At 50.1% G+C, this 24,013-nt stretch overlaps 1 long non-coding RNA gene across 3 annotated transcripts; it reads right to left on the minus strand.

Moving 5' to 3' along the window:
- Positions 1–4,603: 4,603 nt before the first annotated feature.
- On the minus strand, positions 4,604–21,333 carry LOC142475934 (uncharacterized). Of its 3 annotated transcripts, none has more exons than XR_012791207.1 (5): positions 20,946–21,333; positions 15,354–17,037; positions 5,616–5,800; positions 5,463–5,510; positions 4,604–4,709 (listed from the first exon to the last, which is right to left on the minus strand). It is a non-coding gene; the product is annotated as an uncharacterized LOC142475934 (long non-coding RNA). The 3 variants fall into 3 exon arrangements; XR_012791205.1 differs by having other exon boundaries at positions 4,604–4,753; XR_012791206.1 differs by lacking the exon at positions 5,616–5,800 and having other exon boundaries at positions 4,604–4,753; positions 20,946–21,331.
- Positions 21,334–24,013: the final 2,680 nt, after the last annotated feature.

Genomic DNA, 24,013 nt, shown 5'->3' on the forward strand with positions numbered 1-24,013 from the left:
AATTGCTAAAGCTGCCAATGACAGAGCTTCAGATAAAAACCAGCTCTAAAACATCCTAGCCCCTGTTACTTGTTTGAAATATCTGGGCATTCAACTCCCATTTAACATTTGGGTTGCACATTGATACCCTGACATCCAAATCCTATGCCAAACTAGGTGTACTTTAAAGGAACAAATCCTCCCTAAGGCCCTCATGCAGTAAGCAGCGATAAGCCACTTATCACCAGCTTATCGCCAAAAAAGCCACACTGATACACACACACACACACACACACACACACACACGCACACAGATAAAGACACACTGATACACACCCACCCACTGATACACACCCACCCACTGATACACACCCACCCACTGATACATACATACACACACACACACACACACACACACACACACACACACACACACACACACACACACACACACACACACACACACACACACACACTGATACACACACACACACTGAAACACACACACACACACACTGATAAACACACACACTGATAAACACACACACTGAAACACACACACACACACACACACTGATACACACACACTGACACACACACACACACACACACACAGACACACGCACACAGATACAAACACACACACAGATACACACGCACACAGATACAAACACACACACAGATACACAAACAGACAGAGATACACATACACACACACACACACACACATACACACACACACACACACACACATACACACACACACACACACACACACACACAAATACACACACACACACACTGATACACATACACACACACACACTGATACACATACACACACTGATACACACACACACACACACAGATACAGACACACTGATACACACACACACACCCACTGATACACACACACACACACACACACACCCACTGATACACACACACACACACACACACACCCACTAATACACACACACACACACACACACACACACACTGATTCACACACACACACACACACCCACTGATTCACACACACACCCACTGGGGGGGCAAAGCTGTGAGCGCCGGGGGGGAAAAGGTGGGAGCGCCAGGGGGCAAAGGTGGGAGTGCCGATGGGGCAAAGGTGGGAGCGCCGGGGGGCAAAGGTGGGAGCGCCGGGGGGCAAAAGTAGGAGCGCCGATGGGGCAATGGTGGGAGCACCGGGGGGGCAATGGTGGGAGCGCCGGGGGGGCAAAGGTACAATGTGGTACAAAGGTAGGCGCACCCCCGCTACCACCTCCTATTACCCCCCCTGGCTGGGACCCGGGACAGAAAGGGGACACTCACCGCGAACAGAGGAGCCGGGAGCGGGAAGACACGTGTGCTCTGCACAAAGCGGAAGTCCCGCCCCCGGCTTCCTCTGACCTGCCTGCAACCAATCCCCTGCGGGCCGACCGGCATTCTAAGTCCCGCCCCCGGCATCATCATTCATCCAATCCCATGCGGGCCGGCCGGCATTCTAAGTCCCGCCCCCGGCATTCTCCTTCATTCAGTCTCCCCGGCAGCATTCACACACACACCTAGAAAATACATACCGGCCGCCGCATTCTCCTCACCGCCGCTGCCCCGCAATACCGGGACCAGGGACAAAAACCGGGACATAACCGGGACGGAGCTAAAATCGGGACAGGGCAGAAAAAAACGGGACTGTCCCGGCAAAACCGGGACGAATGGTCACCCTACTTACAGACTATTCACTTGAGTGGACCATAAAGTGTCTTATAGAGGGAACTCTAAGGTGTCTTAAGATGCATTAAGATATATTATGTATGTAAATATTTATTTATATAGCGCTCTATAAGAGAGGCAATACAGTACAGAGAATTATAGTACAATAAGTGCAACAAACAAAATCAGACAATAGGAAAGGAAATCCCTGGCCTGGAGAGCTTACAGTCTTAATGCTAGATCCATGGAACTCTGTTGTGTTTACGCTAATAACGGGACATTCCTGAAATTGGTACATGACCCTGTGTGGTAGGCAGAGACACAGGGGCAGTGCCTGCCAATATCATAAAGAGCAGTGCACTTCCTATTTAGTAGAAGTGTGTGTCAGAGTTAAGAGTTCAGTCCAGAGTTAGAGTCTGCTGAGTCTGTCACCTGGCTGGCCCAGGGTGACAGAGAGAGCCTATATCAATCGGCCGTTGGAGAAGGGGAGCCATCAGCCTCTGAGTAGAGCTGATGCAACCTTAGTTAGGGAGGTGGACCAATTCCTCTCACCCTGTTTAGGGGGCGAGGGAAGAGCTAGCCCCACCCTGGGTGCCCTTGACCTGGGGTGGTGGCAGGGACACAGAGACCATCCTGAGGGAGAGCAGTCCAGTGTGGAGGAAGACACCCTGTACCTGATTGACAGTCTTGTTGCTGCTATTCTGCTGCTGTGAATAAAGAGCTGCGGCTGCTTTTAAAGATATACAGTGTGAGACTGGAATCTCTTATCCCTGAGGGGGGGGGGGGGGGGGGACTCTCTGGAAGGATTCCACCCGTATTCCTGGGGCTCAGAGATGGAGGCGCTGCACCATTACATACATAGTTACATAGTTACATAGTAGATGAGGTTGAAAAAAGACGTACGTCCATCAAGTTCAACCTATGCTAAATTCAGACAACAGATACTTTATTCTATATCTATACTTACTTATTGATCCAGAGGAAGGCAAACAAAAAACCCCATTAAGGGGAAAAATTAATTCCTTCCTGACTCCAAGAATTGGCAATCGGATTAATCCCTGGATCAACATCCTTCCCATATATACACTGGCGACACACTTTATTCGAGCTCGGCTAGTCCCACGAATTCGGGTATACTCGGGTGTATTGAGGTTTGTGACTGTTTTCTGCCCGAGTGCATTGCGTTATTTTCCAGGCAGGGATTGAAGCATTTTATTCCCGCTGGCTGCAATACTGCACAGTATATATATATATACTGCATTACAATTCATGAATTTATGCCATCTGGTAGACACGCGAAGCATTGCAGCCTATTAAATCCTAATCATTATCATTTAACAGATCAGCCGCCCGTCAGCCAGGCATGAACCATGGCTGGGAAGGCAAACGCAACGGGGCTTGTCTGAGGTGAGGAGCGGCGCATTCCAGGTATCTGCCAGGTACATACTGGGTATTTGCTCGAATAAAGTGTGTCGCAGCAGTACTTATTTGGTATATTCCTGTATACCTTTCCCATCTAAAAAGATGTCCAACCTTTTTTTGAACAAATCTATTGTATCTGCCATCACAGTCTCCATGGGTAATGAATTCTACATTTTAACTGCCCTTACTGTAAAGAACCCTTTCCTTTGTTGCTGGTGAAATTTCCTTTCCTCCAACCTTAAGGGATGGCCCGAGTCCTTTGTACTGCCCGTGGGATGAATAGTTCTTTTGAAAGCTCCTTGTATTGTCCCTGAATATATTTGTATATAGTTATCATATCCCCTCGTAAACGCCTCTTTTCTAATGTCAATAAATCCAATATAGCTAGCCTCTCCTCATAAGTTAGAATGTCCATCCCCTTTATTAATTTGGTGGCTCTTCTCTGCACTCTCTCTAGTTCCATAATGTCTTTTCTTAGGATTGGTGCCCAAAATTGTACTCCATATTCAAGGTGTGGTCTTACTAATGCTTTGTAAAGGGGCATAATTATGTCTACTTCCCTTCCATCCATTGCCCGTTTGATGCAAGATAAGATCTTGTTTGCCTTTGCAGCTACTGCATGACATTGGGCACTATTGCTAAGCCTGCTGTCTACAAGCACTCCTAAATCCTTCTCCATCAAGGATTCCCCCAAATATCTCCATTTAATTTGTAAGTCGCCTTTTTATTCTTGCATCCCAAATGCATAACGTTACATTTATCTGTATTAAACCTCATTTGCCATTTACCTGCCCACGTTTCCAGTCTCTCCAAGTCCTTCTGAAGAGAAATTTCATCCTGCTCTGGTGAGACGGAGGCATTCACCCCAGAAACCTGATCCTGTCATCCCCCATACCATCGCGGGAGACTCAGGCCCCCCTGTTGCCAGCAGGTATGCACCACACTCAGACACGTAGCCAGACCCTAGTACAGAGGAGGGGGCCCTATCTGCGATTGGCCCAGGGAAGGGGGGCTACATTGGGAATCAATGTTATTTTTCTTCATATTAATGGGTATCCTCAAAGCTAATGATATGCCAAAATGACGTCCATTAGCAAAACTACAATTGTTTCTTCACTTTTTCTGCTTGATGAATAGGGTGACCAGATTTCAAAAATGAAAAACCGGGACACCTTAAAAAATAATTTATTAAACAAATTACATCACGTGACACCCCCCGTTGCCATGACAACAAGACACTCTGATGCCCCTGCAGTGTTAGTGTGTATAGAGGTGGGGGCTTTGCTTGGGCCCTTCAACTCTTACAGCCAGGGCATTATTGGCCAGGAATGCCCAGTTCGGAGGGGATTACTGTACTACTTCAAAATGTATTTGATTCGTAACAACATCAAAAAACTGTAATACCAATAACTAACAACCACAGACAATGATAATCTAAACCATCAAATAAAATGTCTACGGCCCTTGTTCAAGCATGTTTGCGGTACTTAGCAGATAAATCAGTGCCTGCAATCCACGACTGTATCCGCCTCTCCGAGCGTCTGAAAGCAATCCAGCGTTCCTGGTGTGTGGCTGAAGAGGTGAGGGACTCCCTCCTCTCAAACGGAAAAGAAGAGCAAAAAATAGAGTTGGAACATACCTATCATACAGGGATGAGAGAGAGAGACAGAGAATGAGAGAGAGACAGAGAATGAGAGAGAGACAGAGAATGAGAGAGAGACACAGAGAGAGAGACAGAGAATGAGAGAGAGACAGAGAGAGGGACATAGGGAGAGAGAGACAGACACAGAGAGAGAGAGACAAAAGTAATATACTGTATAACCATTATACCGTACCCCCTAGTATTCGTGTAATCATTGTCCCACACCCCCTATTACTCACGCTTTGGCAATACTGAAATGTTCTTTTGACATGCCAATCAAGCTGATTTGATTTCAGAGACACAGAGACACAGAGAGAGACAGAGATACAGAGACACACACAGAGACACACAGAGAGAAACAGAGACACAGAGAGAAACAGAGACACACAGAGAGAAACAGAGACACACAGAGAGAGACAGAGACACACAGAGAGAGACAGAGACACACAGAGAGAGACAGAGACAGACAGAGAGAGACACAGACACACAGAGAGAGAGAGAGAGACACTGGCCTATTTAGTAAGCGTCGATAAGGCTGCGTCTATAGTATTTCAGACGGAGGGAAGGCACACACGCTGCAATACACTTGCTGAAGCCTGAGCTTTTTTATGGCTTTGCAGGGTATGCAGCGGGTGCGATTGGGGGCGTGGCAATAAATATTTGGAGGCGTGGCAATAACGTTCCGGCACGGACGTCACTTCCCTACCTCACATCCCGATCCACCGGCATTTTTTCAGATGCAGCATCTGAAGCACTGTGCAGACAAGAAGAAAAATGCACACAATGCGCACCAGAGATTAAAATATAGTAAATTATTTATTAATAAAACAAGAAATAACCGAGGGGGATCCAACCCCACCTCAGTACTTTCTTCTCGTTGCTATTGCCACACTATACGTCCTGACGCCGGAAGGGAAGTTGGTACGCGACCAAGACGAGACGCCGGATTTACAGTGGAACCACAACATACCACAGATTGCTGGAGGACCACACTGCGAGGGGCGCAGCCTATCGAGTTTCCCGGTCATCGTCCAAAGTCTGGAGCTGCGGATTGACCACCGGATTACCACGGAGCACGAGCCTGTCTCACACAATGCTTTTACCAAACGGATGTTTGTGAGTTTGCTATTTTTATCTTGTCCAGGAAATGAAATTGTTAAACCGAATTTACACATGGAGCGGGCGCTTTCTCTTCTTTTTTTTGTTTAGGTATCTATCGAGGAGGTGGTTGTTTCCCTGAAGAGAGCTGCCAGGGCTCCAGAGGACGCCCGAATTGGATCCTTTTATTAATGAGTTATAACATAGCTATTAGAGCTAGGTTTCTGGACTTTTATTGTGTTTAGGCATGGTGTTTATTATTATTTTATTACAGCTACTTTTTAGTAATTGCACTGTTATTAATTCTGACCACAATTCTCACTGCCATTATAATCTCAATCTAGCCACAACCAAATTGCTATATCAGCTATATTATTTATTGGTTATACCAGGGGAGCATAAACTTTTGCAGCTCGCCCCCCTGCCTTCCCTCTGCTGGTGCTCGTGCCCCCCCCCCCCCTTACCTTGATGCGGTGTCACGTGACCTGCAGCGGCATTTGACGAGGGTGACGTCACATGACCCCGCGGCGTAATTTAACATACTGTGCTATATGTATGCACACACAGCTGTCTCTTACACATACAAATACTGTTTTTCCATCCCTATACACAAAAAAGGACCACAAAGTATTCACACACACTTTTAGTTGTGCTACAAACTCTCACATTTCCACACCCACCCACACCATTTATATCCACTCCCACTCCACACACACCTTTTGTAAAGCACTGTATATACTGTGGGCTCTCCATTCATTTTCATTCACACTGATACACATACACACTCCTTCATCACTTGCTTTCAGGAACCTTTTGACACCTCTAGGCATAAAACACATCCACACCGGGGGAAGGACCAGCACAGATAACATTCCAAGAGACACTGTTTTTAAGTATACCTTTTGCTTGCTTCATTCATTGTAACATCGCCGGAAGAAGAGATCAGTGTATCTCGAAAGCTCGCACAAATAAAAGCATTTCGTTAGCCACAGAACGGTATCATCTATTTATTTTTTGATTATTGAAGCTCGGCTAACATGGTACTGATACCTCTATATATATATATTGCGCGCGCACACACACACACACACACACACATATAACGTTTTATCCAACTTTTTCATTTATCATTTGTAGAGAAAATGAACAATGTCACCAGAAGTGCTATTTTTCAAAATGTAACATCTCTACTAATTAGTGTAAAATGATACTTCATATAAAGCAGGTTATGGGACCCAGTATAAAATGACCTTCATGTTTCTTATCACATCCCAGTATATGAATACTTTCTATTATCACAAGCTGCTAACATGTGACAGGGCTCAGAGTCTGAGCCCAGAATGTGACATACTGAACATTCTCCTTCTAAATTTCAAAAAATATTGTGTTGATTTCTGACCTGACTGCCGTGGTTACAGCTCAACCACTCTGTTCTACTGTATGTCACCACTTTCTGCCACAACCAGCTGACGGTGGATCTGCAAGGAGTTCAACGCTCATTGGCATCACATCTGTGGCTTGGTTGACGTATCATTTCTCCAGCTTTTTATTGTATTGTTTTTAAAAAGATTATATTTATTTAGTTGAATAGATATTTATTTAGTTTAATAGATATTTATTTAGTTTAATAGATTATATTTCTAAGTTTAATAAGTTATATTTCTTAGTTTAATAAGTTATATTTCTTAGTTTAATAAATTATATTTCTTAGTTTAATAAGTTATATTTGTTAGTTTAATAAATTATATTTCTTAGTTTAATAAGTTATATTTGTTAGTTTAATAAATTATATTTCTTAGTTTAATAAATTATATTTGTTAGTTAATAGATTATATTTGTTAGCACAGTAGATTATATTTACTAGTATTTAAGTCTCCCCCTCAGTGCCCCATTAGGACCCGTGCGCATATTTCACATCTTTTCGGAGTCGCTTATTTTTAGACCCTCGGAGCCGAAACCTAAAGGGGTCAGCTAAGAAAGTTCGGATCAAGAGGAGCCGCACAGCTTAAAGACAGAACATTTCCAAGGGAGATGGAGACAATTTGGGTAAGATCTGATTAAAGGACAACCTTTGAGGAAGGAAAGGGTGACGGGGGAGTCTAAGAGGGGGGTGAGAGAGCAAGGTGGTGTGTCAGATTGGGGCAGAGCAAGAGAACGCAAAAATGATGGGGATTTGCTGCACACCAAAAAAAAACAATAAGTAGTGATACTTTTACCGGTGCCCCTTAGTCTCAGGGAAGACCGGCATTTCGTCCAATGGATACAATATGATTGATGGGAAAGGGCACATGGATTTGAATAAAAAAAGATCATTTATTGTGCCACAGACTACAATGTTTCGGCTGCTGGCCTTTCTTTGCTGGATTTAGTGGGTTTAGCCACTTTACCTGAGAAAGACCAGCAGGCCGAAATGTTGTTGTCTATGGCAGTGCAAGAGAAAACAGGTTGGGGGGGGTGGGTTCTCGCAAAGTCGCCGACCCATGGGGGAGTGTCTCCGGTGGAAACTAGTCCTGGACCCCGGGAAAGCTGGCTGTGGCCCATACAAGCTGAGTAACATGTAGAAAGGACACATGTATGTTCAGAATGAGTTAGCATGGTATTTTGAGAGGCACCATAGCAGGTCAGTGCAAGTCAGTGCAGAGCACTGCAAGGTCAGTCAATATGAGGAAGGGTCCGATGGAGGAGTTGGAGGGTCCCAGAATATCTCTTAAAGCAGGGGTGCGCAAATCGAGGGGCACGACATTTTCTTGGGAGGAGGGGCTCGGCGCTTACAGAGGCCCCTCGCTCTTCCCCACAGCATTTAAATTAAATGCCGGAAATCGCGCGCAAGGCCTCTGTAAGTTCCCTTTCCTTGTCTCCGGCGGCTTCTGGCGACAGCAACGTGGCGTCACATGATGTGGCATTGCCATAGCAACGTGATATCACATGACGTCGTTACATCAGAACGTCGGAGACAAGGTGGGGAAGGTGGAGGGGGGAGCAGGGGGAAAAGGTTGTGCAACCCTGTCTTAAAGCATTGTCCTGCATACAGATCAGAGGCCAAGAATGGATATGGATATCCGATGTGAAGCCGGAAATAAGACAGAAAAGACCGTTTCGGGGGAAGAAGGTGAGTGATAAAATAGCCGTCACTGTGTAACTCTTCCAATTACCTTCAACTTCATGCAGAGAAATAGCAACGCTTGTTTTTAACGTGCTAAGCGCCTAATGGGGAATTCAACTGCTGAGAGGTTAAGGGAGTTACTCACCAAACTCAGCGACGTTTCTGTGTCTCTGTGATAACTCCCCCAGGACATGCCTGAAAACCAGAGGTAACTCAATGTATTTTTGATAAATAGAAACATGACCTTCTGGGGAGGGGTATATAATGGCTACTGGGCCTGGTGAGGTGGGTATAACGGGTACTGGGCCTGGTGAGGTGGGTATAAAGGGTACTGGGCCTGGTGAGGTGGGTATAACGAGTACTGGGCCTGGGGAGGGGCGTATAACAGGGTACTGGGCCTTGGGAGGGTTGTATAACTGGGTACTGGGCCTGGGGAGGTGGGTATAACGGGTATTTGCCATGTGGAGGGCAGTATAACGTGGTATTGGGGATGGGGTATAAGTGGCACAGGAGCTCTTGCGATACAGAGTATCACTGTCCCTGGTTACAAACACTTCATGTCTCCTGCAGATCAGGACACGCACGAAGGTGGTGCCCTTTGTGCCACCAGACGACGAGGCGGGCTACGAGGCGGACGACGAGGCATACGACAAAGCGGGCGTCAAGTGGAACAATGAGGTGGGCTACAAGGCGGCCGATGACGCAGACGTGGTGTACGATGACCAAGGAGCATATGACAGGTGTGGCCGGATCTGCTGCTTCACCTTTTTTAGGCGGAGGAGAAGACCCCGGGAGCAGGTAGGAGAATACGAGAGGTGCGGACAGATCTGCTGCTTCACCTTTTTTAGGCGGAGAAGAAGCCAGGAGCAGGTAGCAGAGGAGCCAGGGCGTAGATACAGGGGTTTTCTAGGGGCCCTGAGAAGTTGGTTTGACCGCAGGAGAGGCAGATAAGATCAGGAAGGCTGCGGGAGGGGCAGGTAGTAGAGGGAGATAGGGATATTGGGCGTGAGAGGGAGAGAGAGAACAAGGAGCAGGGCCGGAGCACGGGTTTCATGCGCCCGAGGCGAAACTTAAAATTTGTGCCCCAGTTGTATAAAAAATAATAAGATAAATAAAATAATAAAATAAACAGTGCGTAGCTATCGGGGCTGCAGGGGGTGCGACCGCACCCCAGCGCAACACAAAATAAAAATAAAAGGGCGCCAAAATACTGGATAAAAAAAAGAATAATTTAAAAAAAAAGATAAATAAATTAGAAATAATAAGAGGAAAAAATAATAATGATTATTAATGCGCCCCTAGGACCACTGCGCGTTAGGCGACCGCCTAATGGACGGCCGGCCCTGCGAGGTATGCGGGAGGAAAAGGGGCGAATGGGATAGATATGCAGGGGGATGGGGGAGCAGGTGAGTTATACACAGGGGCACAAGGGCCCCATCACCCGCATCTCTATATACTGAGTGTGCCCCTGTGTATAACAACGCTGATCTGTGCTGCTCCATCTGATCTCACTGCGCAGTGATCCAGGGACCATCCGATCGCCATTTAATGGGGTCAGGAAGGATTTTTTTCCCCCCATTGCACAGCAGGGGTTATGTTTCGCCTTCCTCTGGATCACAGCAACAAACTGCCCTTTGTGCATGAATTATCAGTGAGATCTTTATACACCCTGCATTGGTCTTCACCCCTTCGCTGCCGGAGGGGCCTGCAGTGCATTGCTCTGCGTGTTACTATATCGCTCCGCAATGTGCTGCAGGCCCCTCCCAGCAAAGAGATTAATTATTTAAATAAAATACTCTCTTTAATCAAACCTATGTGTAGTGTCTTTTCTATCCGTTGTATCTATTGCTAACAGCTCAGTGATTCTTCCCCAGGACGCTGCACTAGTGTCACGCTGCCAAGCCCGGGTGTGAGGGAGATTTATAGGGTCACATATACACTTCTGCCAAAACACGAGTGCAAACAGGAAGCCCCTCTGATCTCATATCTTTTATTACACAAAACAGTATCTAAAAAGGTAAAAAGAACATACATGGGATTCTGCTACAAATATCTCTCTAATTACAAACCAATTAGCAAATCATTCAGATTAGAGTCGAGCGAAAAGAAAGGGTTAAGTATCTCAGGTACAGTATATGCAGTGTAGGCTGTGTTGCAGCATTACATGCAGGGGACAACGTTTAGGGGATATAAGTAATGCTGATCTCAGAGCTGACCGGCTGACCTGCTCTACCGGCTGACCTGCTCTACTGGCTGAACGGCTGACCTGCTCTTCTGGCTGACCGGCTGACCTGCTCTACTGGCTGACCGGCTTCTCTTCTTTCAGCTAAATGACCTGAATTGTGGCCCCTGTATCTCCCAATTAAACGTTTTATTGGCATATTCTTGTTTGACTCGTTCTATACAGACATTTTTTATATATTCATTGTGGGATTTGATAACATCTGTCAGATCTCTCAGAATATCACATTCTGTACGTTTGTGTTGAAGTTTTTTCCATTCTCAATTTACTTAATATTAGTTTTTGGCATCAATTATTTATATCGAGTCCAAAATACCTTTATACAGAATGCTGTTCCCTTTAGCCCACAAATGCTGCTTCATTAAAGCCCATGGGTGGCACTCTATGCATTCTCAAACTTTTAGGCAACATCCCTAATTTCCAAAAGTGGGATTAAATCTGTGCATATTTAAATGGTTAATTTTCTTACTCAGACTACTAAATCCCTCCCCAAATATATCCGTTTCACATAAAAGTGTGTGCGCTTCTCCTTCCGCCTAACTGGCACGTCGTCCTTACGGGCGCCACTCCGTGTAACTCCACGCTGCCCTCCAGTGGCAAAAGAAATAAGATACATTTACTGTACTCGTCTGGCAGCTGATCCCGTATAAGGTGGGTAACTCTGTATTAGGGGTCTTGGTAGACTATATTTTATACTTATGTCGGATAGATGAGGAATTAATATTCCTAACGGGTTATTGTGAGAGGCCTTAGATCTTATCCTATATGCACGCAGCCCTCGCCTCTCTGACCTTGAACACATACTTCAATCTGATTTTTTGAGACTTGAAACTGGATTTCCTAAAACAAACTGATTTTAAACACTGACAAGACTGTAACAATGGTATTTGGGACCAGAGCTAAATTGCTAACGCTTCCAATGACAGAGCTTCAGATAAAATCCAACTCTAATACCATCCTAGCCCCTGTTACTGGTTTGATATATCTGGGCATATAGTTCAACTCCCATTTAACATTTGGGTTGCACATTGATACCCTGACATCCAAATCCTATGCCAAACTTGGTGTACTTTATAGCAGGGGTGGGGAACCTTTTTTCTGCCAAAGGCCATTTGGATATTTATAACATCATTCGCGGGCCATACAAAAATATCAACTTAAAAATTAGCCTGCTATATTTGGTCAAACATTCAATTAACTGGAACTGCTTCTCTTTGGTGAGGCGTGTGATGTTAGCTGGTATTGATGATGTTGCAATTCGCAACTGGTTTTCCAGGTTTGGATGACTGACTGACTGACACTTGTGTGACTGACTGACTGACTGACACTTGTGTGACTGACTGGCACTTGTGTGACTGACTGACAGACTGACTGACACTTGGGTGACTGACTGACTGACACTTGGGTGACTGACTGACTGACACGAGTGACTGACTGACTGACACTTGTGTGACTGACTGACTGACACTTGGGTGACTGATTGACTGGCACTTGTGTGACTGACTGACACTTGTGTGACTGACTGACTGACACTTGGGTGACTGACTGACTGACTGACACTTGTGTGACTGACTGACTGACACTTGGGTGACTGACTGCCACTTGGGTGACTGACTGACACTTGTGTGACTGACTGACTGACTGACACTTGGGTGACTGACTGACTGACACTTGTGTGACTGACTGACTCTTGTGTGACTGATTGACTGACACTTGGGTGACTGACTGACACTTGGGTGACTGACTGACACTTGTGTGACTGACTGACTGACTGACACTTGGGTGACTGACTGATTGACACTTGGGTGACTGACTGACACTTGGGTGGTGGGTGACTACTGTATGACTGATTGTGGGTTGGTGTCTGTATTCTCTCACACACACAAATCGGAGCAGGGGGGGTGGGAAATCACACACTCTCAGACCCTCTCACTCATACACACTCTCTCACTCACTTTCAGACACTCTCTAAACAAGAATGACAATCAGCTGCAAGAAGTGGCAATTTGAGATGCATGAGGGACGGTCTGACAGCTTAGATCACACTGAGTCATTTTATGGGGCACAGATCATTGGGGGGGGTGGTGTCTGCAAAAGTTAATCATACAACATGTATTGAAGTCAAGGAGACCAATGATGCTGGGATTAGGCATCAGGCCTGGTGGTGTCCCATGGCCCTCCTGCCCTTCCCCTGTCAGGGCCCTGCATAGCTCCCTCTCCTCTTACACTGCGGCACTGCGGAGCAGGTGCTCTCCTCCGCAGCTGCTGCCCGGTGTGGGGAGGAGGAGAGACGGTAGTGAGGTGTTTCTCCCTCCGCAGACTCGTTCTTCTATCCCCCAAGCCTCTTATACCCCCTCCCCCCCATCCCCCAAGCCCCACTCCTCTTATACCCTGTCCCCCCCGGAGCGCTGCTTACCTGAGCCGCTCTGGTGATACTCAGGTCCTTCATCACCTCAGGCGGCTGCTGCCACACACAGATAGTGACACACACACACAGTAACACACACAGTGACAGTGACACACACACACACACAGAGACAGTGAGACACACAGAGACAGTGAGACACACACACACAGACAGTGACACACACACACACACGCAGTGACACACACACAGTGACACACAGTGACACACACACAATAAGCCCACCTCTGCAAACACACTCAAAAATAAGGCCTTTCCCCCCTTGGGGTGGGTAAGGTGTCTGGGAGGGGCTATAAGGGGGCATGTGGGTTACCTGGGGCCCGTGGATGGGCTGCTGGAGCTGCATAGGTAGCCAGTGCAGATGAGACTGGCAGGGGCGGAGCCTAAAGGGAGGGACACAGGGGCGGAGCCTAAGGAGCCCGGCATTACTGGAGGAGAGAAGGGAGGGGGGCAGTGCTGAGGGAAGGGGAGGCCCGGCATTACTGGAGGAGAGAAGGGAGGGGGGCAGTGCTGAGGGAAGGGGAGGCCCGGCATTACTGGAGGAGAGAAGGGAGGGGGGCAGTGCTGAGGGAAGGGGAGGCCCGGCATTACTGGAGGAGAGAAGGGAGGGGGGCAGTGCTGAGGGAAGTGGAGGGCCCAGCATTACTGGAGGAGAGAAGGGAGGGGGGCAGTGCCGAGGGAAGGGGAGGCCCGGCATTACTGGAGGAGAGAAGGGAGGGGGCAGTGCTGAGGGAAGGGGAGGGCCCGGCATTACTGGAGGAGAGAAGGGAGGGGGGCAGTGCTGAGGGAAGGGGAGGCCCGGCATTACTGGGGGAGAGAAGGGAGGGGGGCAGTGCTGAGGGAAGGGGAGGCCCGGCATTACTGGAGGAGAGAAGGGAGGGGGGCAGTGCTGAGGGAAGGGGAGGCCCGGCATTACTGGAGGAGAGAAGGGAGAGGTGCAGTGCTGAGGGAAGGGGAGGCCCGGCATTACTGGAGGAGAGAAGGGAGGGGGGCGGTGCTGAGGGAAGGGGAGGCCCGGCATTACTGGAGGAGAGAAGGGAGGGGGGCAGTGCTGAGGGAAGGGGAGGCCCGGCATTACTGGAGGAGAGAAGGGAGGGGGGCGGTGCTGAGGGAAGAGGAGGCCCGGCAATACTGGAGGAGAGAAGGGAGGGGGGCAGTGCTGAGGGAAGGGGAGGCCCGGCATTACTGGAGGAGAGAAGGGAGGGGGGCAGTGCTGAGGGAAGGGGAGGCCCGGCTTGCACCCTACACTTGCTCCATGTATGAATAGGTGGGCCAAAAAACAAATCTTGGCAGAGTGACAGCACGGGCAGCCAATCAGGAGAGGGGGAGTTTTTTTTGTTTAAACCATTCTTGCAGGCTTGCTTCCCGGGGGCCGGACCAAATGATTTTCGCGGGCCGGACGTTCCCCACCCCTGCTTTATAGGAACAAATACTCCCTAAGGCCCTCATGCAGTATATAGAATAAGGGGAGTAAACCCCATGATGTTCGGTGCTCTAAAAAGTGTATATGTAGATATGGGTCAAATGCTGCACCTTGGTATACTTTGAAACTTGGTGGAAAAAAGAAAGAAAGTGATCCCACTGCAATCAATATATGAAGCGTTGAATATATAATTGAAGCAACAATTATGCAGACTTATAAACCTTAGGGGGGGGGGGGCCGTTGTGCAGGGGTTCGTAAGGAGACAGGATGAGAAGCTTTGTTTAGAAACTCCTCTCCTGTACTCACGTATAAGCCAACCGATGCCTGCTGCCCTTAACCCGCCTGGTGTCTTCACTGCTTGCTCCGTTGAACTCCCGGCATTACTCCACGTGTGCGGCGCCTCCGAATGACGTCATCGCCGTCGCCAGCCTGGTGAGTCCGGGAAGATTACACAGGACGCATCACGAATGCCGGCTAACCCCGTGACTGCAAGGGGAGGGGGTATCGTGGCGTCTGCTCCGTAGTGCAGGGGATCCTTAGCGCGCCCCAGCCGTGAGGGTAGAATCAGCAAAATTGAAGAAAACTTCGGCGGTCACTGCAAACGAAGGAACTCAGCCATAGATGAATTAAAATCAATATTTATTCAAATCTTGGTGCTGGACATCACAGAGATTCACCTTCTCTGACGCGTTTCATTCCGTTAGGAACTTTATCAAAGTAAAGATAAAGTTCCTAACGGAATGAAACGCTTCAATTTTGCCCTCATGCAGTAAGCAGCGATAAGACACTTATCACCAGCTTATCGCCAAAAAAGCCTACAGCGATTCAGTAAGCCCAGAGAAGCTGGCGATAAGAGCAAAAATTACAGGTTTTTTTGCCAAAAAAGAAATAAATAAATAAAAATTACAAATCGGCAGACGCGCGGTGATAAGCCACTTTTCGGCACTGATCGCCAGTTTTTCAAACACGCTCAATTCTATAAGCCCTGATCAGCTTATTGCGGCTGATCGCCACTTTAAAATTGCTGTTTCTTCTCCAAATTGTCCCACCACAAAAGTTGGCAAGAAGGTGGGGTGAAGCTGCGATGAAAATAAAATGCATGTGTCCCAGAGCTGATATCCATTAATATCAGCACCAGAGACCCCCGGCATGAATCCCATGCATAAAAAATGCATTTACAGGCAACTTCATTACCGCCAAGGCAATGAAGGGGTTATATACCCGTGCCAGGCTTATTGCGGGTAGCGGGGGTGGGTGAAGGTGGTATTTGGCCCTGGGTGGGTATTTAGGCCTTGCCAGGGGGTTGCGGGATGACTTAACCTCTTCTTTACCTTAGCAGATAATACCGCTAAGGTAATGAAGGGGTTAATCCCTCCCGCTACCCCCCTACCCGGTAGGCCTAAACACACTTCCTTGGGGCCAATACCCCATTCACCCACCCCCACTACCCACAATAAACAAAAATACACATAACAGCCTCACTATCCACTCCTAGGTCCCTAATAAACCATTACAATATTCATAAAACCATTATTTTTTTTACACACAGGATTAATACCGCAGTCCAGCAGGGGTCCCCGGTGGTCCAGATGGGTGTCCGCAGTTTCCACAGTTCACTCTGGGGGGTGCCCACCAGTGTCTGGGGGACTTTGGGTTGTCCCCGCTAGGCTCCGTGGGCCTCCAGGTGGTCCCCGCGGGTGTCCGTGGGCACCAATGGCGTCCACGCGGTTGTCTGGGAGCTTTCATGTGGTTCCCACAGGTGTCTAGGGGCCCTCGGGTGGTTCCCACAGGTGTCTAGGGGCCCTCGGGTGGTTCCCACGGGTGTCTGGGGGGCCCTCGGGTGGCCCTGTGGGTGCCTGGGGCCCCCACAGCTGTGGGGCCACCAGTTCTTCCCCGCAGGTGTCCTTCGTGGGTCCTCAGGTGGTCCCTGTGGGAGTCTGGGGGTCCTTGGGTTGTCCCCGTGGGTCCCCGCTGGCCTGCTGTACCAATCCTGTATTTAAAAAAACAAAAACATGGCCTACATTTACATCAATACAGCTCCCCCCACCCCACCAAACACATACAGTGCAGTAATGGGCAAAATAACTATTATCCAGACACGTGGTCATCTCTCCATCTTTACTATACAGACTTGCACAGACGATAGTTGCGAGCTGTGACTCCCAGACAGGCAGAAAGCTGCAGTGATACCCAGGGGGAGGGGGAGAGACCTCTGATTGCTTCCTCCTCTCCTGCAGCATCTCGCCCAGTGTATCATCCCATACAGGAGTCACAGCATGGGGGGGGGATCCCATCCTATATGGCAGAGGAAGGATAGCAGTGCCTGTCCTACCCCTCCTTGTCACATGGGATTAGGGCTATGTTATTGAGTGAGGGGTTGTATGTTTGTATTAGTAGGGACAAGCAAGGCCGGAGCCAGGTGGGTTTCTCCTGCCTCTGTCCTCCCTGTCTCCTGACCCTTCCTGTAGCCGGACATACAGAATATGGATAACAGAAGGGGAAATAAAACTAAGAGGAGCCGGCAGGAGAAGGCCGTGTCATATCTATTCTTATTAAATAGTATTCTTCCCGAGCTGCACTCAGACCTCTCTCCCACACACCCACAGGACAGCCCACTAAATAGACACAGCCCCGCCCCCTATGATGTCAGCAGGACCTCCTCTCTGTCTAGGCCTGCACAGAGCCAGGGGCCTGCCTCTATCACAGAGGCGGGGCTTGGTGAGGGGGAAAAACCCATGGTCACTACTGGCGCCTGCCCTTACCAGGGCTTACTCCAGTAGTAGAAGGATAGGGTGACCAGATTTACAAAAGTAAAAACCGGGACACATTATAAAATTTTTTTATAAAACAAATGATATCACCAACTGCGCCCTTTCTCCTTTGTCTCTACCCCGCTCTGTCCCCCCTTCTCTCACACACACCCCTTTCTCTCTCCCTCCCCCCATATTCCTCTATTCTCGTTCTCCCCACCCCTACATTCTCATTCCACACTTCCCTGTCTCTCGCCCCCCTCCCCCCACTCTCTCTCTACCCCCATTCTCTCTCTCTCTCTCCCGCCCCTCATTCGCTCTCTCTCCCCCCATTCTCTCTCCCTCCCCTCATTCTCTCTCTCTCCCCCCATTCTCTCTCCTCCCCTCTCTCTCTTCCCCCCACATTCTCTCGCTCTCTCCCCCCTCTCCTTTCTCTCTCCTCTCCTCTCCCCTCCCTCTCTCCCTCTCATTCTGTGTCTCTCCTCCATTTTCTGTCTCTCTCTCTCCCCCCCATTCTCTGTGTCTCTCTCTCTCTACCCCATTCTCTGTGCCTTTCCCCCCCTCATTCTCTCTCTCTCTCCCCCCATTCTCTCTCTCTCCCCCCATTCTCTCTCTCTCCCCCCATTCTCTCTCCTCCCCTCTCTCCTCCCCTCTCTCTCTCTTCTCCTCTCTCTTCCCCCCACATTCTCTCACTCTCTCCCCCCTCTCCTTTCTCTCTCCTCCCCTCTCCCCTCCCTCTCTCCCTCTCATTCTCTCTCTCTCCCCCCCATTTTCTGTCTCTCTCCCCCCCATTCTCTGTGTCTCTCTCTCTACCCCATTCTCTGTGCCTTTCCCCCCCCCCCATTCTCTGTCTCTCTCTCCCCTCCCATTCTCTGTCTGTCTATCTCTCCCCTCCATTCTCTGTGTCTTCCCCCATTCTCTGTGTCTCCCCCCCATTCTCTCGCTTTCTCTCCCTCTCCCCCATTCTCTCCCTCCCTCTCCTCTCCCCCATTCTCTCCCTCCCTCTCCTCTCCCCCATTCTCTGTCTCTCCTCCATTTTCTGTCTCTCTCCCCCCCATTCTCTGTCTCTCTCCTCCCCCCATTCTCTCTCTGTCTCTCTCTCTCTCCCCCCATTCTCTGTCTGTCTCTCTCTCTCTCCCCCCCCATTCTCTGTCTGTCTCTCTCTCTCTCCCCCCATTCTCTGTCTCTCTCTCTCCCCCCCATTCTCTGTCTCTCTCCCCTCCCCCATTCTCTGTCTCTCTCTCTCCCCTCCATTCTGTCTCTCTCCCCCATTCTCTGTGTCTTCTCCAATTCTGTGAAACCCCCCATTCTCTCTCTCCTCCCCCATTCTCTCTCTCTCTCCTCCCCCCATGCTCTCTTCCCATTCTGTCCCCCCTCCCTTCCCCCCATTCCATCTCTCTCTCCCATTCTCTCTCTCCCCCCCCCATTCTCTCTCTCTCTTCCCCCCATTCTCTCTCCCCCATTTTCTCTCCCCCCCATTCTCTCTCTTCACCCCCTCTCCCCCCCATTCTCAGCTCTCTCTCCCCCCCCCCATTCACGTCTCTCTCTCCCCCCCCCATTCTCGGCTCTCTGTCCCCCCATTCTCTCTCTCTCCTCCCCCATTCTCTCTTTCTACCCTCCATGCTCTCCCCCCCCATTCTGTCTCTCTCCCTCCACCCCCTATTCTTGTCTCTCTCTCCCCTCCATTCTCTGTCTGTCTCTCTCTCCCCCATTCTTTGTCTCTCTCTCCCTATTCTCTCTCTCTCTCTCCCCTCCTTTCTCTGTCTCTCCTCCATTCTCTGTCTCTCTCCCCCCATTCTTTGTGTCTCTCTCTCCCCCCCCCACTCTGTGCCCCTCTTCCCATGCTGTGCCCCTCTCCCGATGCTGTGCTTCTCTCCCCACACTGTCTCTCCCCATCCTGTGCCTGTGCCTCTCTCTGTCTCTCTCCATGCTGTGCTTGTGCCACTCTCTCTGTCTCTCTCTCTCTCTGCCTCTCCCCATGCTGTGCCTCTCTCTCCCCCATCCCCCCCCCCCATTGTGTGAGTGTGTTTGTGTCCCCCATTCTGGACCATACCTGCATGGGTGGGGGAAGCCATATTGAGCCCTGGCAGCAGACACCGGAAGTTCTCACTGACACTTCCGGGTCTCACTGCTAGGCTCCGCAGGTTAGTCCCGGCCCCTGCTCTCCTCCATGCATTGTCTGCTCTCTGCTGCCCCCCCTGCTCTGATGGTCAAAAGCGGAACAACCACAAAAACCGGAACATTTTACAGCATGCAGGGCAGCCGGGCAGAGACTAAAAAACCGGGACAGAGGTTAAAAAAACGGGACAGGGGTTAAAAAAACGGGACTGTCCCAGCTAAACCGGGACACCTGGTCACCCTATAGAAGGATAAGTAGCCCGTTCTGCTTACAGGGGGCTACATACAAATAACAGATCATGGGAATAAGTGCTTCAGACAAAAAGTTACATTTCGGAAGAGTCCCTGCTCCGAAGAGCTTACAATCTAATTGTTAGGAAGAATGTACAGAGACAGTAGGAGGGCGTTCTGGTAAGTGCGTCTGCAGGGGGCCGAGCTTCATGTATCGTGTGTATAGTATTAGCCACGGGGCTACTCATATGCTTCTTTAAGCCGGTGCGCCTTAAGGTGGCTCTTAAAGGTCATCCCAGAGTGTGGGGCAGTCAGTGAGAAAGGGTTAAGGCGGGAGAGGGCTTTACATACAAAGGGGGTACAACGCAAGAGTCAGGATGGTGCATAGGAAGAAAATAGGGCTGAGATGTGAGGAGGGGCAGAGGAGTGTAAAGCTTTAAAAGTGAGGAGGGGAATTGAGTGTGAGATGCGGGATGTGACAGGAAGCCAGGAGAGGGGTTTCAGGAGGGGAGACGCTGAGACAGATTTAAGAAAGAGTGCAGGGGCGCGGTTTGGAGCCTGACAGGGATAGTCGGGTTTGTCTGAAGCTCCCTAAGATATACATTTGACTGAGTAATACCAGCCCAAATTCGGACAAAATAATAAATAATTATTTGCTCGGGCCTCCTCCCACCGGGTGATCCCACCCCGTGTCCAGTGACCCCACACAATGTCCCTTTAAATGATATGGATGTGTGTGACTGCGCAGCCACTAGTCCCGTGTGAGTACTCTGTTGGTGCACTTGTTGTTACTGGTTACCTGCCGAGCGCTCCAGTGCTCGGGCCTGCAATGGCTTCACAAAGGATCAGACGAGCTCCCACATGACATCCAGGATCCACCCGCGTGGTGATCCGTCAGGGGCGATCCCACCCTGAAGATAGTCCAGCTCTCTTTAATGGCGGAGACTTGAACCCAAGTCTCTCCGCAGGAAACGCAGCGTCCGCTGTGTCCCCAACTATCAAACAGCTAATGGGGCAGGGTCCCTAACCTAGGGCCTGTCCCTATAGCACTCAGCTACTGGTGACTCAGGGCTATCTGGGGCCTGGGGGGATGCTGGCCTAGTCCTCCTTCCCTTAGCTGCTCCGGTCACCAACTGTCACCAACTGCCAGCCCGCGAAATGTATCAATCTCCCTGCAGGGACATGCTGCCGCCCTATTGGCTCCTTTGGGTCATGTGACTCTGTCCCTGTGCACCTGGGGGCTGACTGCCCTGTGAGTACCTGAAGGGGCTCTGAGCCCTGACAGGGGACCTGGCTACACTTGCGATCGCGGGCTATTCGTGCCCCCCTGCCGGACCACCCTTGGGTTGGGTCGGGGGACGAGGAGGCAAACACCACGGGAGCAGAATAAAAGTGAGTGTCGAAAAAGGCAGTGACATTGCGGGACCACCGAGCTCCCAGTACCTCCTAACACACGCGGCCGATCCTACAAAATGGCCGCTGGGCACCAATAAAGAAGATAAGAGCTAGCGGCTATAGGCGGAGCGGTCTACGGCTATCTGCGCCACCGGGCTTTCAGACTTGCCTCCCATCTAAGGGCTGGGACTGTCGGCGGGGGGGGTTTGATGTGCAAGGGAATAGGGGGTTGATGTGCAAGGGAAGGGGGGGGGTTGATGTGCAAGGGGGGGGTTGATGTGCAAGAAAGGGGGGGTTGATGTGCAAGGGGGGGTGGTTGATGTGCAAGGGAAGAGGGGGTTGATGTGCAAGGGAAGGGGGGTTGATGTGGAAGGGGGGGTTGATGTGCAAGGGAAGGGGGGTGGTTGATGTGCAAGGGGGGGTTGATGTGCAAGGGAAGGGGGGAATGATGTGCAAGGGGGGGGTGGTTGATGTGCAAGGGAAGGGGGGTTGATGTGCAAGGGGGGGTTGATGTGCAAGGGGGGGTGGTGATGTGCAAGGGAAGAGGGGGTTGATGTGCAAGGGCAAAGGGGGGTTGATGTGGAAGGGGGGGTTGATGTGCAAGGGAAGGGGGGTGGTTGATGTGCAAGGGGGGTTGATGTGCAAGGGAAGGGGGTGGTTGATGTGCAAGGGGGGGTGATGTGCAAGGGAAAGGGGGGTTGATGTGCAAGGGAAGGGCGGTTGATGTGCAAGGGGGTGGTTGATGTGCAAGGGAAGAGGGGGTTGATGTGCAAGGGAAGGGGGGTTGATGTGGAAGGGGGGGGTTGATGTGCAAGGGAAGGGGGGTGGTTGATGTGCAAGGGGGGGTTGATGTGGAAGGAGGAGTTGATGTGCAAGGGAAGGGGGGTGGTTGATGTGCAAGGGGGGGTTGATGTGGAAGGAGGGGTTGATGTGCAAGGGAAGGGGGGTGGTTGATGTGCAAGGGGGGTGATGTGCAAGGGAAGGGGGGGTTGATGTGCAAGGGAAGGGGGGGTTGATGTGCAAGGGAAGGGGGTTGATGTGCAAGGGGGGTGATATGCAAGGGAAGGGGGTGGTTGATGTGCAAGGGGGGGGGGGGGAGGGGGGTTGCTGTTCAAGGGGGGTTGATGTGCAAGGGGGGGGGTTGATGTGCAAGGGGGGTGATATGCAAGGGAAGGGGGGTGGTTGATGTGCAAGGGGGGGTTGATGTTCAAGGGGGGGTTGATGTGAAAGGGAAGGGGGGGTTGATGTGAAAGGGAAGGGGGGTTGATGTGCAAGGGGGGGTGATGTGCAAGGGGGGTTGATGTGCAAGGGAAGGGGGGGTTGATGTGCAAGGGGGGTGGTTGATGTGCAAGGGAAGAGGGGGTTGATGTGGAAGGGGGGGTTGATGTGCAAGGGAAGGGGGGTGGTTGATGTGCAAGGGGGGTTGATGTGGAAGGAGGGGTTGATGTGCAAGGGAAGGGGGGTGGTTGATGTGCAAGGGGGGATTATGTGCAAGGGAAGGGGGGTTGATGTGCAAGGGGGGTGATATGCAAGGGAAGGGGGGTGGTTGATGTGCAAGGGGGGTTGATGTTCAAGGGGGGTGATGTGCAAGGGAACAGGGGGTTGATGTGCAAGGGGGGGGGTGATGTGAGGTGCAGAGGGGGGGGGGGATGTGAAGGGGGCACCCAGATAGGCACTTGTCCCTCTGTGTTGGAAGTGCTGCTGTTATTCTCCTTTCTGGAGTCCAGTCCTTGAGCTCAGGACCCAGCATGGCACCTGTTTAAGGGCCTGTAGCAGGGCAGAGGAGTCCATGGGGGACACGTCTGGTGAGGGGAACTGCTGAGACCTGAGTGTGTCTGGACTCAAATACCCTGAGTGGGCAGAGGCAGAGTGAGACAGCCCAGGTACAGCATGGCAAGGTTCCTGGATACCAGCACTTTTCCAGCATGGGGGAAGTAGGCAGAGGCAGAGGGTGGTATTAGGTAAAAGGGAAGGCAGGCAGGGGGGTGAGGCTGGTAAGAACTCATTGCCGGTGGGTCGCTGCTGCTGAATCGGGCCTCCTCGGTGGCCTCCATTCTGGGTCTTTTTGTCGGTGTCTCCTCTTTCATTTAATTTTTGTCATCTTTGTACAGAACTCTGTAAATTGTTAGCTTCATTACAACATTCATATGTTATTTTCCCCTTTGTTATAGTACCTGCAGTTGACCATCCAGGCCCTCCAAGAAGATCTTCGAACTCAGAGGGACCTTAACCACCTTTTACATCAACGTGACGTCCAAAGCCATCAATTCCAGATTGTCCACTTGTAGTGTATAATGGCATTGTCTAAAGCGCTCTGCGTGTTTTTTTTATTGGATAATGTGTATCTCAGAAGTTAACTTTTGGGTGGCAGGACAACAAATGTCCATGATATAAATGTCCAGCGTGAGGACACTTGGAGAATTTGCAACCTTATATCCCATGCTTCGCTTGCATGCACGTAAATTCTTTGAA

Source organism: Ascaphus truei, unplaced genomic scaffold (assembly GCF_040206685.1).
Source record: "Ascaphus truei isolate aAscTru1 unplaced genomic scaffold, aAscTru1.hap1 HAP1_SCAFFOLD_1437, whole genome shotgun sequence".
In the NCBI taxonomy this organism is placed as follows: Eukaryota; Metazoa; Chordata; class Amphibia; order Anura; family Ascaphidae; genus Ascaphus; species Ascaphus truei.